This window comes from Salmo trutta, chromosome 15, assembly GCF_901001165.1.
Source record: "Salmo trutta chromosome 15, fSalTru1.1, whole genome shotgun sequence".
NCBI classification, from domain to species: Eukaryota; Metazoa; Chordata; class Actinopteri; order Salmoniformes; family Salmonidae; genus Salmo; species Salmo trutta.
The window spans coordinates 36975254-36992905 of NC_042971.1; the positions used below are offsets into that span (position 1 = coordinate 36975254).

Below are 17652 nucleotides of genomic sequence, written 5' to 3' on the forward strand. Positions count from 1 at the left end.
AACTAATCAGGGTGTGACAACATGTCTGAATTTATTGAAATATGTTGAAAATATTTTTCTACAACTTGGGAGTGCATGGAGTTTATTGAGGAATATGTGACAGACCTGATGTTGCACACACAAACAGTCTATTTCATATATTCATAGTGCATTTGCTATGAACAATTGTTATAGGAAATTATGGGAAATTACTGTCCTTCTTTACGGAGGATTTGAATGGGTGATGGAAGCCTAGATATAGAACACCCCACTTTTCACATGAATTAAAACTATGTCACTACGTCATTAAAACTATCATGTATTTTTTACTTAAAGATACTGTTGTAAACAAGTAGAGGTTTTTAGTTGTTTTCTTCTAGGCCTTCAGGCAGGGAATCTACACCAGTTTGAAACTAGAAAGTTTGAGCTACTTTATTAGCACTGGTCCTAAGTAAAATGGTGGACGCATTCAAACTAGAATTTCTGTCTGTGGCGCTTCCTCACTCTCCAACCCATGGAAATATAATACATGTGCTTGACTTGTGGAGCAAACTGACATGAACAGAACATTTAGCATCTCTTCATTGCTTCTTTGTTGTTGTTAAACCAGCAAGTTTAGTGCAACCGGCCCTTGGCCTTCCTAAGGGTCTTTACAGACTGACCTATGAAGGAGAATTTTATGTTTTCAAAATGGGCCCAATCGCAATATTGCTAATCTATTGGTCAGTTCAAAAACCCATTGCCCATATTTTTGTAACATCCTTCATGTGTCTGTTGTAAACCCTGATGGGGGCCCAAAGGTGTTGATAGCCTAACAATGAAGAAAACTATTTTATCTAGGCCCTACTTCCACTGTCTTCGAGTTGCTGAATTTTCTTCACTGCTGTCTATGGTTGGGAAGAACTTTTGATAGGTTTTGATAAACATTCTGATGAGGGTTGTAACTCTTTGAGCAGAGTGGCAGGTTCCAGATCATCTCTCTCGGGGGCCAAGGAGCTGTGACTTGTCCATAACTCTGCACGGATCATTCAGGGCACCTGTTTTGATCCCCACCTGGTTAGCTAAAAAAATACAAATTATAATAATAGTTTTTGTTGTTGCCTGTTTTGCATGTTATTTTTGCATTAATACGTGTGTCACACATCAGTTTGCAAACAATAAAGCCGCATACAAACATGGTCTCTGTTTTGCTTTCTTGAGTAAGGCAGCTCCAAAATGCAGGTGTTTCAGCCTAGCTTAGTGCTCTCTGTGGTGGTGGGGCAGCCAGCGGAAAATACAGAGTGTAGGGGTTGGTAATATTCTCTAGCTGCGCCGTAATTGGCTCAGTGTTCTGTCACTCATGGGGACACTACATTTTGAATGGTCATCCAACTCGGAATTCCAAGTCGGGAACTTGGGCCTCTTTCTGAGCTCCGACATGAAGATCACTGACGTCATGATTCAACCTTGTTATTTTTCGAGTTGAGCCTAAAGTCAGTTGTCATGAAAAAACTATAAATCAAGAGAATGTCAGACTTTGATGACAAAGTTTGATGACAAAATGTGCCCACAAGAATGACCGCCGAGTCACCTTCCTGTTCAAGTGAGCACAGCACAACAAGATGAATGCAAACATCTATTGTATGCTGCTGCATAACTTATGCAATATGCCAGATATGTATACTGTAACTAAGAAAGTAATACAAAGTGTATGTTGTGCAGTAAGCTGTTAGTGGACCATGTGCCTCACCCACTAAGAAAGTAATACAAAGTGTATGTTGTGCAGTAAGCTGTTAGTAGCCCATGTGCCTCACCCTAATAATTTGGTCCCTTTCCCCCTCATAACTTAGCCTACTGTTCTGACTTGGTGGTGCACATGTAGCCTATAGCCTGTTTTAGAGAAATGTCATCATCGAATATTGTAAGAGCTTTCATTGTTTGCTTAAATGCTCCCTTTCTTTATCCACCTGACTTGGTGTACAGGGAGAATACTGTAAGAACGGCCCATGTCCTGAATTCTGTTGCTGTACATTTGAAAAGTGCTGAACAAATAGTTAAATTGACTACGTCCGTCCTAGCTCGCTCGTTAATATCTTAATTTAAATTATGGATTGCCTCTTATCCGCCGTCCCCTTATGCCATAGTTTGTACATCTCAATTGTCAGTAGAAACCACATTTGTTTAAGCAAGTCAGCCATATCAGCTGTTTTTTAAAAGGCAGTAAATGAGGCTGAATGAACTGTTTTGCTGCCAGACAAGGCTACGGTGATAGCCAGGTGTAGCAGTTGTATGGATTCACTCCATGGTGCTGAAAAGAAAGCTCTGCTGTTGGCACAGCTTTGTGTAGGCCCTAACAGTTTGTGGGCACCTTTTGTCACCGTTATAGTGCAATTCATGTATTGTTTAGTGTTGTGTTGTGGCTTCGCTGGCATGCATTTAAAACTTTTGTTTGTTTGCCCCACCAAGATTTACATCCTAAAATTGCCAATGGCACAGATATCATTAATATAATATTATTTAAGTAAAAGTCAGGAGAGACTTTGCATTGAATGAATGGCAAAGGAATAATGTTCATGAATCCTGTCCATTCTTGTTTACTTCGAATGTCTAAAAGAGAGCGCTTTTCTTAAGATGGAACGTTTCTAGAACTACAAGTCTACAATCATATTTTGTCTACAACATCACTGACTACAATGACCACAATGCACATTGACATAACACATTTTCCACACACACCTCTCGCCCTGATTGGTCCATTGGATTGGCTCTGTGCTTGGTCGAGTCCCTTACCGGTGTGTCGTGAGCAACAACAGTGGAATTGGCGGTTTGCCTTTAAAAGAAAAGGCCCTATCGAAACTGATGCAAAAGAATAACATTTTCGAAAACATGCCACAATTGGACTAGATAATGCTAAACAAGGTTGGAATGTTGTTATATAAATTAAACAGAAGACAATTATTAGTTAATTTGACAAATCTGTAGAACACACTTTGGATGTATTTGAATTCAGAATTGTATTGGAGGCATACTTATATGCACTACAGCCTAACAGCCTAACCTGCACCCATGAAATGTTGTATCAGCCCACTCAATGACACCCACAGAACATAACTACGTAGAGTTTACACACATATTAGAGTCTTAGCTCTTATTGCAGGACTTGACTGTGGGAAACCACCTTTCCAGTCAGTCTATTGTGTATACTGGACATTCATATTGCAATTTACAGCCTGACCTATGGATTGTGCACCCATGAAATGGGGTATCAGCCTACTCAGTGACACCCACAGAACACAACTATGTAGAGTTTACACAAATATTAGTGTTTTAGCTCTAATCCCACCGTACATTCTCTGCTATGCAATATGGTTTCAGAGCTGGTCATGGGTGCATCTCAGCCACGCTCAAGGTCCTAAATGATATCATAACCGCCATCGATAAGAGACATTACTGTGCAGCCGTTTTCATCGACATGGCCAAGGCTTTTGACTCTGTCAATCACCACATTCTTATCGGCAGACTCAACAGCCTTGGTTTCTCAAATGACTGCCTCGCCTGGTTCACCAACAACTACTCTGATAGAGTTCAGTGTGTCAAATCGGAGGGCCTGTTGTCTGGACCTCTGGCAGTCTCTATGGTGGTGCAACAGTGTTTAATTATTGGGCCGACTGTCCTCTCTGTATACATCAATGATGTCGCTCTTGCTGCTGGTGAGTCTCTGATCCACCTCTACGCAGACGACACCATTCTGTATACTTCTGGCCCTTCTTTGGACACTGTGTTAACTAACCTCCAGACGAGCTTCAATGCCATACAACTCTCCTTCCGTTGCCTCCAACTGCTCTTAAATGCAAGTAAAACTAAATGCATGCTCTTCAACCGATTGCTGCCCGCACCTGCCTGCCCGTCCAGCATCACTACTCTGGACGGTTCTGACTTAGAATATGTGGACAACTACAAATACCTAGGTGTCTGGTTAGACTGTAAACTCCCCTTCCAGACTCACATTAAGCATCTCCAATCCAAAATGAAATCTAGAATTGGCTTCCTATTTCACAACAAAGCATCCTTCACTCATGCTGCCAAACATACCCTTGTAAAACTGACCTTCCTACCGATCCTTGACTTCGGCGATGTCATTTGCAAAATAGCCTCCAACACTCTACTCAACAAATTGGATGCATTTAGTTTCACTTGTATTTAAGAGCAGTTGGAGGCCACGGAAGGAGAATTGTATGGCATTGAAGCTCGTCTGGAGGGTTGTTAACACAGTGTCCAAAGAAGGGCCAGAAGTATACAGAATGGTGTCGTCTGCGTAGAGGTGGATCAGAGACTCACCAGCAGCAAGAGCGACATCATTGATGTATACAGAGTCCGATGAGAAGGATATCCTGCTTTCACTGGAACAGGCCCAGATCCAGATCTGGGATTTGCATCCCCGGAAAACTCCCAATTCCTTCCATTCTCCTTGCTAACGTGCAATCGTTGGAAAATAAAATTGATGATCTACTATTAAGATTATCCTACCAATGGGACATTGAAAACTGTAACATCTTATGTTTCACCGAGACGTGGCTGAACGAAGAAACGGACAATAGAGCTGGCGGGATTTTCCATTCCCCGAAAGAACAGAGATGCTGTCTCTGGTAAGATGAGGGGTGGAGGTGTGTGTCTTTTTGTCAATAACAGCTGAAGCTCATCACTAAGCTAAGGACTCTGGGACTAAACACTTCCCTCTGCAACTGGATCCTGGACTTCCTGACGGGCTGCCCCCAGATGGTAAGAGTAGGCAACAACACGTCTGCCACGCTGATCCTTAACACTTGGGCCCCTCAGGGTTGTGTACTTAGTCCCCTCCTGTATTCCCTGTTCACCCACGACTGTGTGGCCAAACACGACTCCAACACCATCATTAAGTTTGCTGACAACACAACAGTGGTAGGCCTGATCACCTACAACGATGAGATGGCCTGTAGGGAGGAGGTCAGAGAATTGGCAATGTGGTTCCAGGACAATGGGTGCCGAACAGGCCCCCATTAACATCGACGGGGCTGTAGTGGAACGGGTCAAGAGTTTCAAGTTCCTTGGTGTCCACATCACCAACGAATGATCATGGTCCAAACATACCAAGACAGTCGTGAAGAGGGCACGACAAAACCTATTCCCCTCAGGAGACTGAAAAGATTTGGCATAGTCCCCAGATCCTCAAAAGGTTCTACAGCTCCACCATGGAAAGCATTCTGACCATTTGCATCACTGCCTGGTATGGCAACTGCTCGGCATCTGACCGTAAGGAGCTACAGAGGGAAGTGCGAATGGCCCAGTACATCACTGGGGCCAAGCTTCCTGCCATCCAGGACCTCTACACCAGGCAGTGCCAGAGGATAGCCCATAAAATTGTCAGAGACTCCAGTCACCCACTGTTTTCTCTGCTACCGCACGGCAAGCGGTACCGGAGCGCCAAGTCTAGGACCAAAAGGCTCCTCAACAGCTTCTACCCCCAAGCCATTAGACTGCTGAACAATTCATAAAAATCACCACCGGACAATTTACATTGACACACGCACCTCCCCCTCGTACATTGCTGCTACTTTTGTTTTGTTACCTACGCATAGTAACTTCACCCCCACTTAGTACATGTACAGATTACCTCAACTAGCCTTTACCCCTGCACACTGACTCGGTACCGGCGCCCCCTGTATATAGCCTCATTATTGTTATTCTTATTGTGTTACTTTTTATTATTACTTTTTAATGTAGCCTACTTGGTAAATATTTTCTTCTTCTTGAACTGCACTGTTGGTTAAGGGCTTGTAAGTAAGCATTTCACGGTAAAGTCTACACTTGTTGTATTTGGCGCTTCTGGCAAATATAGTTTGATTTGATTTATGAAAGTGCACTGGGTTAAATACCATGGCTTTGTTTACCGCCTAGGCCTGGTTATCTGTGGTAAAATTGAATCTGAAATGCCTGTTTTATCAAATTGATTCTGTTTTGATAATGAAATGGCAAAGTGTTGCTGCTCACTGTGCCTTTAATTACTCTAGCTTTTCAAGAACATGTCCATGCGTACGAAGTAACCAAGTCAAAACATATTGTTTTCTTTCATGTCAACAACCTGCATTATCATAGACCATTTGATATATACTGCTCAAAAAAATAAAGGGAACACTTAAACAACACAATGTAACTCCAAGTCAATCACACTTCTGTGAAATCAAACTGTCCACTTAGGAAGCAACACTGATTGACAATAAATTTCACATGCTGTTGTGCAAATGGAATAGACAACAGGTGGAAATTATAGGCAATTAGCAAGACACCCTCAATAAAGGAGTGGTTCTGCAGGTGGTGACCACAGACCACTTCTCAGTTCCTATGCTTCCTGGCTGATATTTTGGTCACTTTTGAATGCTGGCGGAGCTTTCAATATAGTGGTAGCATGAGACGGAGTCTACAACCCACACAAGTGGCTCAGGTAGTGCAGCTCATCCAGGATGGCACATCAATGCGAGCTGTGGCAAGAAGGTTTGCTGTGTCTGTCAGCGTAGTGTCCAGAGCATGGAGGCGCTACCAGGAGACAGGCCAGTACATCAGGAGACGTGGAGGAGGCCGTAGGAGGGCAACAACCCAGCAGCAGGACCGCTACCTCCGCCTTTGTGCAAGGAGGAGCAGGAGGAGCACTGCCAGAGCCCTGCAAAATGACCTCCAGCAGGCCACAAATGTGCATGTGTCTGCTCAAACGGTCAGAAACAGACTCCATGAGGGTGGTATGAGGGCCCAACGTCCACAGGTGGGGTTTGTGCTTACAGCCCAACACCGTGCAGGACGTTTGGCATTTGCCAGAGAACACCAAGATAGGCAAATTCGCCACTGGCGCCCTGTGCTCTTCACAGATGAAAGCAGGTTCACACTGAGCACATGTGACAGACGTGACAGAGTCTGGAGACGCCGTGGAGAACGTTCTGCTGCCTGCAACATCCTCCAGCATGACCGGTTTGGCGGTGGGTCAGTCATGGTGTGGGGTGGCATTTCTTTGGGGGGGCCGCACAGCCCTCCATGTGCTCGCCAGAGGTAGCCTGACTGCCATTAGGTTCCGAGATGAGATCCTCAGACCCCTTGTGAGACCATATGCTGGTGCGGTTGGCCCTGGGTTCCTCCTAATGCAAGACAATGCTAGACCTCATGTGGCTGGAGTGTGTCAGCAGTTCCTGCAAGAGGAAGGCATTGATGCTATGGACTGGCCCGCCTGTTCCCCAGACCTGAATCCAATTGAGCACATCTGGGACATCATGTCTCGCTCCATCCACCAACGCCACGTTGCACCACAGACTGTCCAGGAGTTGGCGGATGCTTTAGTCCAGGTCTGGGAGGAGATCCCTCAGGAAACCATCCGTCACCTCATCAGCAGCATGCCCAGGCATTGCAGGGAGGTCATACAGGCACGTGGAGGCCACACACTCTCCTGAGCCTCATTTTGACTTGTTTTAAGGACATTACATCAAAGTTGGATCAGCCTGCAGTGTGGTTTTCCACTTTAATTTTGAGTGTGACTCCAAATCCAGACCTCCCTGGGTTGATAAATTGGATTTCCATTGATTATTTTTGTGTGATTTTGTTGTCAGCACATTCAACTATGTAAAGCATAAAGTATTTAATTCAGATCTAGGATGTGTTATTTTAGTGTTCCCTTTCTGATTGAGAGGGGGTCAAATACTTATTTCCCTCATTAAAATGCAAATCAATTTATAACATGTTTGACATGTGTTTTTCTGGATATTTTTGTTGTTATTCTGTCTCTCACTGTTCAAATAAACCTACCATTAAAATTATAGACTGATCCTTTCTTTATCAGTGGGCAAACGTACAAAATCAGCAGGGGATCAAATACTTTTTTCCCCCACTGTAGGTTGCTGACTTGCAGGACAGTTTTGATATATACTGAACAAAAATATAAATGCACCGTGCAACAATTTCTGAGTTACAGTTCATATAAGGAAATCAGCCAATTGAAATAAATAAATTAGGCCATAATCTATTGATTTCACATGACTAGGCAGGGGCACAGCCATGGGTGAGCCTGGGAGTGCGTAGGCCCACCCACTGGGGAGCCAATCAGAATGAGTTCTTCCCCACAAAATGGCTTTATTACAGACAGAAATACTCCTTAGTTTCATCAGCTGTCTGGTTGGCTGGACTCAGACGACCCCGCAGGTAAAGATGCCGGATTTGGAGGTCCTGGGCTGGCGTGGTTGGTTATACGTGGGCTGCGGTTGTGAGGCCAGTTCTCTTAAAACGACGTTGGAGGTGGCTTATGGTAGAGAAATGAACATTAAATTCTCTAGCAACAGCTCTGGCGGACATTCCTGCAGTCAGCATGCCAATTGCATGTTCCCTCAACTTGAGAAATCTGTGGCATTGTGCTGTGTGACAAAACTGCACATTTTAGAGTGGCCTTTTATTGTCCCCAGCACACGGTACACCTGTGTAATGATCATGCTGTTTAATCAGCTTCTTAATATGCCACACCTGTCAGGTGGATGGATTATCTTGGCAAAGGAGAAATGCTCACTAACACAATTGTAAGCAATTTGTGGACCAAATTTGAGATTAGCTTTTTGTGCATATGGGAAATTTCTGTGATATTTTATTTCTGCTCATGAAACATGGGATCAACAATTTACATGTTGCTTAAATATTTTTGTTCAGTATAGTTTTAAATGTTATACACGTAATATTTCTGCCTGCAACTAGACCCATATTTTTATCGAACCTTTATTTAACATGTCAATTACATACCATTACATAGAAATCAACGAGAGTAAAACATAGTTCTTAGAATGTCGCGTGGTGCTGCTAATGATTTTTTACTGTGATTAACCGGTCCGGCTGTTGTGTATACAACTTCGTATATTACGATTGGGTCTCATTCACGAGGTTGACAATAATAAAAGCAATATAAACGCAAAACTTCATATCCTTGCAACATATTTTTTTATTATGATAAGGTAAGAAGCATTACTAAGCCATTGGAGGTATTTCTAAGCCGTGGCCTTCAGAGAACCTTGAAGAAATCAAAATTATGGCAAAAATAGTATGTTACATTTCAGATTTATTTTAGAATGTAAAATGTTTGTCCTGCTGTTGTTGGGATGTTTGTCCTGCTGTTGTTGGGATGTTTGTCCTGCTGTTGTTGGGTGTTTGTCCTGCTGTTGTTGGGATGTTTGTCCTGCTGTTGTTGGGATGTTTGTCCTGCTGTTGTTGGGTGTTTGTCCACAAAGGGATGACGTAGTGGTCTGTCTGCCTCTTCAATAGTCACAGAGCGCTTAGCCACAGTTTTTAAATGCATAATGTAATTAATTATATTTGGCTTAGCCTTCTGAACACTAAGGCAGTGATTGGCAAGGTTATATGCCTTTGGCTTTTTAGATGTGCAGTTCAATGTACATTTCTATTGTCAGTATTATATGGTTTATTGTGGTAAAGATGATTGCATCTCAGACATCTCAATGACAATAGTGCTGTTTATCATAAGCATGACCTTATTTCTATTACAGGATATTGGATGACTGTCATTCATATTCCATTCACCCAATTCAATGTAACATCGATAGGTTTAGGATACTACATGATACTAACATTTTCCCTACAGTATACCCATCATGAGGTTGCTACAACCTAGCCTATGCATGAACGTTTACAACATAGGCGCACACAGGTTGAGAGAAATTATTTAGGTGACAAACAGTGGCACATGGACAGACAGGTATGTTTATCCCCGTTTAATAACCATTTTAATAGAATCGGTGGAATGAATAGACCCATGATTATGCGTAAACACAGTTCACTTTTATAGCAGCAACATTGTATTCCTTCTCACATCTTCTCGTTTGTGGACTTCAATGCACAACACATCAGCTCTATGTGACCAGGCGAAAAAAACTTTCCAAGTCAAACCATATAACCGCTACACACAGGATACATCGTTGTCACCATATTAGCTAAAGTAACGTCATAGTCAACACAGCTAATAGAACTAAAGCGTTAGTAAACCCGCTACAGTAATGCAGTAACAATACAGTGTAGAGTCAGTAAGCAGTTTAGCAGTTACACCAGCGGACCCCGGTGGCAATAAATTAGTAAAATCAAAAGCTTACCTTGACTTGGAAGAGTTCCAGTGTTGTGTTGGATAGTCATAGCCAGCTAGCTAACATAGCATCCCTCTGAGCAGGGTGTTTGAGTAGGCTGAACTAGCTAGCTGCATTTGCTAGCTAAGTGAAGTGAAAAAAAGGGACCAACTCTATCTCAATCGTGTTCAAAACTGTTAAACTATTGTCTCTCTCTTTGAGTCAACTACTCATCACATTTTATGCACTGCAGTGCTAGCTAGCTGTAGCTTATTGTTACGCACACCTCTAGGAAGAGGGAATGCAACACCCTGCTACAACTCAACTTCCCGTGGAGTGAAAGACGTATGAGACTGTAGGTGCGAGTAAGGATGACAAAAGGCAGAGAATTTACCATTTACTAGGAATTTATTCCATCACACGGTATTTTTGGGGAAAAAGGGCTTGACGGAACCAAAGCAAAGAAAGTAAATATCAAAGCCCCCTCTCCTACCTTACCTGCCTACCCACTACTTAGCGCCACCTGGTGCGCTAACCAAAACACAGGGGGTGGTCCGCCCAGGTCTTACCTAGTGTGCATAGACAGTGAATACTACGGGTTATGTATGCCCGCAGGCCTCTTGCCTAAGCACTCCCTAGGTGCCTTCCCCTTCCCCCCGGGAACAAATGAAACAGAATAATCCAAACGTAATTAAACAATTTCAAGAATCAAAAACACAGTTCTATTGGCACACACATACCTCAAATCAGCAGCTACAAAAATACTTAACAAAACCTGTCTCTCAGCCACAACCAAGACAGGACACACTCATCATCTCCCTCTCAGCAGCAGAACACTGGCTTATATAGCTGGAAAAGGAGTCGGTAATTGAAGACAGCTGTTTCTGACGAGAGGGCGGGGTCAGCTCCAATCATCAAATGGGGCCGACCAATCAGCAGCTTGGGGGAATTTCAGGAAGCCATCCTGAAATACAAACATACAAAACCACAACACAGAAACTGGGGAACGTAACACTTACGCTTTTGGAACTAGATTCATTCTCTGATCCTTTGATTGGGTTGACAACATGTCAGTTCATGCTACAAGAGCTCTGATAGGTTGGAGGACATCCTCTGGAAGTTGTCATAATTACTGTGTAAGTCTATGGAAGGGGGTAAGAACCATGAGCCTCCTAGGTGTTGTATTGAAGTCAATGTACCCAGAGGAGGACGTAAGCTAGCTGTCCTCTGGCTACACAATAGCGCTACCCTATAGGAGTGCTGTTGAGGCTCCTGTAGACCTTCATTGCAAAACAGTGTGTTTTATTCAATTATTTTGTGACGTGAATATATTTAATATAGTTTTATCTAAAGAATATAACTTTTTAAATGTTTTAAAAATTTTATTTTTATGAAATTCATGAAGGAGAATGGTCCTCCTCTTCCTCCTCTGAGGAGCCTCCACTGGATGACAACTACTGTAACATTTGGCCACCACTTCCCTCCAAATGATCTAAAGAAAATCTGTCTGTTGTTATCAAGATTGCCTCAAAAGTCCAGGCTTCTCACGTTCCAATAGTTGAGTCAATGAGACAAGTTTTGGAAGGATGGAAGCGAGATAAGTAGCCCAGTGTTTCTTTTTGAGGTTTCATGCGTGGTCATCATGCCATAGGGAACTTAGGACTGACTTGCTGTCAGTAAAAACATTTATTTCATTACCTCAGTCACCTCTCATCCATAGTTTAATTAAATAAAACAACCTGTTGATTTAACTGAAAGAAGAAAGCAAAAGTTCATCTCACCAATGCCAAAGATATGTCAAGTTGTTCTGTCCCATATTGTTTCCCCTTCTTTCCAGGCAGAGAACTTAGTCATACGGAATGTTAAATATTGACTGAGTACTTAGGTAGTGTATCAAAGTCCTGAGGCCATACAGTTTCAGTGTGTAGACATTTCAAGGGCCTGTTGTGTGTAGCTATCCTCTCAATAACCTCTCAAGAATTCATGAAATCCGGATTGAAACTTCCTATAGAGACTGTAAACAAGGTGGCTTTCCACCGAGTACACAGACTTGGAGCTCGGAGCGACAGGACCAAGGGTCCCCGACCGATCATCGCAACATTTGAACACTACCAACAAAAGGAGCTGATCAAAAGCAGAGGAAGGGAGCTTAAAGGGACCAAATTTGGTCTCAATGACCAATTTCCAAAGGAGATAAATGAACGTCGTAAGAGACTGTATCCGGTACAACGACAACAAAGGATGGATGGTAGGCGTACCTTTATCATTGTGGACAAACTCTTTATAGATGGACAGCTATTCCGAGACAGCTCCATAACACCGTGGCTGTACTAAATTCTACAGGGACTTCAGGTTATGAAAAAAAAGAAGGTATGGGAACTGTTTAAAATATCTGAACATTATGAAGTGGATATGAACACACACGTACTCAACTACATGCTTGCTTACACATACGGACTTATACATACACACACCTGATCTCACTCTCTCTTTCTCTCTTTTCTCTTCTCTTCTCTCCCTCTCTCTCTATTGTTGAGAACTGTTTTATAATTTAATGTGTTTATTGTTTGTCTATCTTTTTTATGTATTTGTCTACAAGTTTCTATATGTTTCCAACAAGCAAGGGGAAGATATCAAAATAGGGGCATTGGGGAATAATAACATATTGTACGGAATACATTTGTACTGTAGTGAAGCCGTCTCTAGAGTAATGCAAGGTCTCTTTCATGATCATGTGAAACGTCAATTGCTATGCAAATGCTGGGATGTGTTTTTCAATTATGTTTAAGGTAACTATGATGCAACTATGATGGTGATACAATATGGATTACAATTATGAATATTAAGGCTACACGCACTACATGTTACACACATAGACACTCAAACATGCTAATTGGCAGTTATTATTTATTTGGACATCACATTATAGTCTTACTCTTATACAGACATCATACACACTCTCATACACATCAACCTACTCAGATTTGTAACACACATCATTTGTCTCAATTTTCTAACATCTGTGGCATTGGCTCACAGGCAAACAGGCAAGGGTATAAAAAAATATTGCTAGAACCTATTTCTTGAATTCTAAATATCAGACATTTGAAAGCTCTAGTTTTGACCTTCATAATACCTCTGATGGCAGTAACTTTACAAGCACTAATTATGGTCAATTTAACCTGAGAATAGTATCTAGTTATGGTAAGGGGTGAAATAAGTATAACTAGTTATAATTGAAACGAGTTGAGAGATTATAAAAAAAGAAGAGCAGTCTTTACATGGCTAAAAGAAAAGGAATATAACATATACTGTTTACAGGAAACTCACTCTACATCCTTAGATGAAGTTGCGTGGAAAAAGGAATGGGGTGGTGAAATAATTTTCTGTCATGGACAAAGGAACTCAAAGGGTGTGATGATATTAATTAACAAAAATGTTGATCTGAATGTGCAAATAATCATGAATCATTCGCAAGGAAGGTGGATCCTTTTGAATGTGAAAGTGGACGAAAAAGAGATTTGGCTCATTAATCTATATTGTCCAAATCAGGATTATCCACACTTCTTCGAAAACATTTATACCAATTTATTGAACTTACAGGCAACACATGATCTAATCATTATAGTAGGAGACTATAACACAGTGTTAAGTACCTCAATGGACCGTAAAGGTAATCACTCTACAAACTATCATCACCGTGCCCTTAAGGAAATCACAAATATTATGGACACATTATAAATAGTGGATATTTGGAGACTAAAAAACCCTGACCTAGTGAGATATACATGGAAGAGACTTAATCAAGCTAGTCTTGACGACTTTCTTGTCTCTTTCTCTCTTTCATCAAAGAGAGAAAAAAGTTTAATAGGAGACAGAATGCGATCGGATCATCACCTAATTGGCATTCACATAACTCTTATAGATTTTCCACGTGGACGGAGATATTGGAAATTTAATCAAAGTTTACTGGAGGACAACTTATTTTTAACTAAGACAAAATAATTTATAACTGAATTTTTCCAGTATAATATAGGTTCAGCAAATCCCCTTATTGTTTGGGATACCTTTAAATGTACTTTAGGGGTCATTCAATTCAATATTCATCTGTCACGGTTGTCTAAATGATCGGACCAAAATGCAGCGTCTGTTTCATTCCACATATTTATTAGACTGTGAAACTTAATGCAATACCAAAATAAACTGAAGGACAAAACAACAAACCATGACGCAGGAGGAACAAACACTACTCACAAAATAATAATCACCCACAAAAACAGGTGGGACAAACATCAACTTAAATATGACCTCCAATTAGAGACAACGACAACTGGCTGCCTCTAATTGGAGGTCATGCCAAACAAAAACCAACATAGAAATACAAAACTAGAAACTGAACATAGAAATACAAAAACAGACAAACACCCCTGTCACACCCTGACCTACTCTACCATAGAAAATAAAAACTTACTATGGTCAGGACGTGACAGTACCCCCCCAAAGGTGCAGACTCCGACCGCACCTACAAAAACAACAACAGAACCCCACCAAACAACAACCCCCCCCCAAAAAAACACAAAGGGAGGGTAGGGTGGGTGACTAATGTCGATGGCGGCGGCTCTGGTTCCGGGCGTAGTACCCCCCGCCCGCTGATCCCCCCGCTTCTGTGTGTCTGGAGGAACCAGACCATGGATAATCGCCGGAGGCTTTGGACCGCCAACCGCCGCTGAAGACTCTGGGCCGCTGACCGCCGCTGAAGACTCTGGGCCGCCGACCGCCGCTGAAGACTCCGTGCCGCAGACCTCCGTTGAAGACTCCGGGCCGCAGACCTCCGCTGAAGACTCCGGGCCGCGGACCGCCGCTGAAGACTCCGGGCCGCGGACCGCCACTTAAGGCTCCGGGCCGCGGACCGCCGGTGAAGGCTCCGGGCCGCTGACCGCCGCTGAAGACTCCGGGCCGCAGACCTCCGCTGAAGACTCCGGGCCGCGGACCTCCGCTGAAGACTCCGGGCCGCAGACCTCCGCTGAAGACTCCGGGCCGCGGACCACCGCTGAAGGCTCCGGTCACTGGAGGCTCCGGGTTGGGAAGCGTCGCTGGAGGCTCCGGGCTGAAGAGCATCGCTGGAGGCTCCGGACTGGGGAGCGTCGCTGGAGGCTCCGGACTGGGGAGCGTCGCTGGAGGCCTGATGCGTGGGACTGGCATAGGAGGCGGCAGACAAGTAACACGCACCTCAGGGCGAGTGCGGGGAGCAGGAACAGGACACCCCGGACTGGGCAGGCGCACTGGAGGCCTGATGTGTGGAGCTGGCATAGGAGGCGCCAGACTAGTAACACGCACCTCAGGGCGAGTGCGAGGAGGAGGCACAGGACGTACTGGGCTCCGGAGGCGCACCGGAGCTCTGGAGCTTAGAGCTGGCACACCCCGTCCTGGCTGGATGGTTATTTGAGCCAAGTAAGGGCGGAGCACTGGCACAGGACGAACTGGGCTGTGCTGGTGAACGGGGGGTACTGTGCGTAGAGCAGGCGCAGGATAACCTGGACCGAAGAGACGCACTGGAGACCAGATACGCTGAGCCAGCGCACTTCTTCCTGGCTGACGGCCAACTCTAGCACAGCAACGGTGAGGAGCTTGCACCGAGCACACCGGGCTGTGAGTGCGCACTGCGATACAGTGCGCATCATCGCATAACACGGTGCTTGCTCGGTCACTCGCTCCCCACGGTAAGCACGGGGAGTTGGCTCAGGTCTTAAAACCGCCTTAGCCAATCTGTCCGTGTTCCCCCAAAAAAATGTTTTTGGGTGCTGCCTCTTGTCCTTGCCTCTTGGTGGATATAGTGCCTCATAGTATCGTCGCTCCGCTCTTGCTGCCTCGATCTCCTCCTTCGGACAGCGATATTCCCCAGCCTGCCTCCAGGGTCCTTTCCCATCCAATATCTCCTCCCAAGTCCATTTGTCCCGCTGCTCCATTCCACGCTGCTTGGTCCTTTGGCGGTGGGTGATTCTGTCACGGTTGTCTAAATGATCGGACCAAAATGCAGCGTCTGTTTTGTTCCACATATTTATTAGACTGTGAAACTTAATGCAATACCAAAATAAACTGAAGGACAAAACAACAAACCGTGACGCAGGAGGAACAAACACTACTCACAAAATAATAATCACGCACAAAACAGGTAGGACAAACATCAACTTAAATATGACCTCCAATTAGAGACAACGACAACCGGCTGCCTCTAATTGGAGGTCATGCCAAACAAAAACCAACATAGAAATACAAAACTAGAAACTGAACATAGAAATACAAAAACAGACAAACACCCCCTGTCACGCCCTGACCTACTCTACCATAGAAAATAACAACTTACTATGGTCAGGACGTGACATCATCAATAATAAAAAAGCAGTTTCTGGCTTAAGAAACAAGACTAACAAGGGAAATCCATGAACTAATAGTACAGGTAGATAGCAAAAAACGATACTACAGAGATACAAAATAAGTTAGAGGAAAAACAAAAATAACTTGAGGAACTTATTCTAATGTAATATATTACAAAAATACAAAAACTGGATGAAATATGGAGAAAAATGCACAAAATTCTTCCTGAATCTCCAATACAGGAACGCTAACAAAAATAATTTGCAGAAACTCGTTACTGAAGACGGAGTCATCTATGATTCTCCAAATGATATTTTAAAAGAGGAAGCTAATTATTTTAGGCAGATGTTCTCTTTTCCATCTCATCCAACTACAGGGAACATTTTACACTGAGACTTTTGAAGAAAAATTACTTTCATTACGGTAAGGAATTCTTTCCAAATAATGTAAAAAATGGAAAATTAACAAATGTCCAGAAAGATCAGTGTGAAGGCCAAATTACAGAGGAAGAACTTTTTAAGTCTATTAAATCCTTTCAGTCTGGAAAAACATCAGGGCTTGATGGCATACCGGTATAGGTATATCAAGTATTTTTTGATATACTAAAAGCTCCATTGTTAGATTGTTTTAACTACTCCTATAGAAATGGTAGTCTGTCAGGTACTCAGCAGGAAGGTCTGATTTCTCTATTATTTAAACAAGACCCAGATGGCAAATATAAAGACCCGGTCTATCTAAAAAACTGGAGGCCCCTTACACTGTTGTGATGTTGTGATGCAAAAATACTAGCAAAATGCATAGCACTCAGAATTTAAAGGGTTTTTCCAGGTATTGTTCATCCTGATCACACAGGTTTTTTACATGGACGATACATTGGAGATAATATACGACAACTACTAGAAATAACAGAACATCATGAAACATATAAGAAGCCAGGAATGGTATTTATAGTGGATTTTGAAAAGGCATTTGATAAAGTAAGACTGGATTTTATTTATAAATGCATGGATTTTTTCAATTTCGGTAACTCTCTTATAAAATGGGTAAAAATAATGTATAGCAACCCCAGGTGTAAAATAGTAAATAACGGATACTTCTCAGAGAGTTTTGAATTGTCAAGAGGAGTTAAACAAGGGTGTCTGCTGTCACCATATCTATTCGTTATGGCCATCGACATGCTAGCTATAAAAAT

General features: G+C 43.0%; 1 protein-coding gene across 2 annotated transcripts in view; it reads left to right on the forward strand.

Moving 5' to 3' along the window:
- Nucleotides 1–12198: 12198 nt before the first annotated feature.
- The window catches only part of LOC115148918 (transmembrane protease serine 2), a 38945-nt gene continuing 33491 nt past the window's right edge, over nucleotides 12199–17652 (forward strand). For both annotated transcript variants that reach the window (XM_029691229.1, XM_029691231.1), the window contains exon 1: nucleotides 12199–12455. The gene's annotated coding sequence lies outside the window, so the exon portion shown is untranslated. The remainder of the gene's footprint in view (nucleotides 12456–17652) is intronic.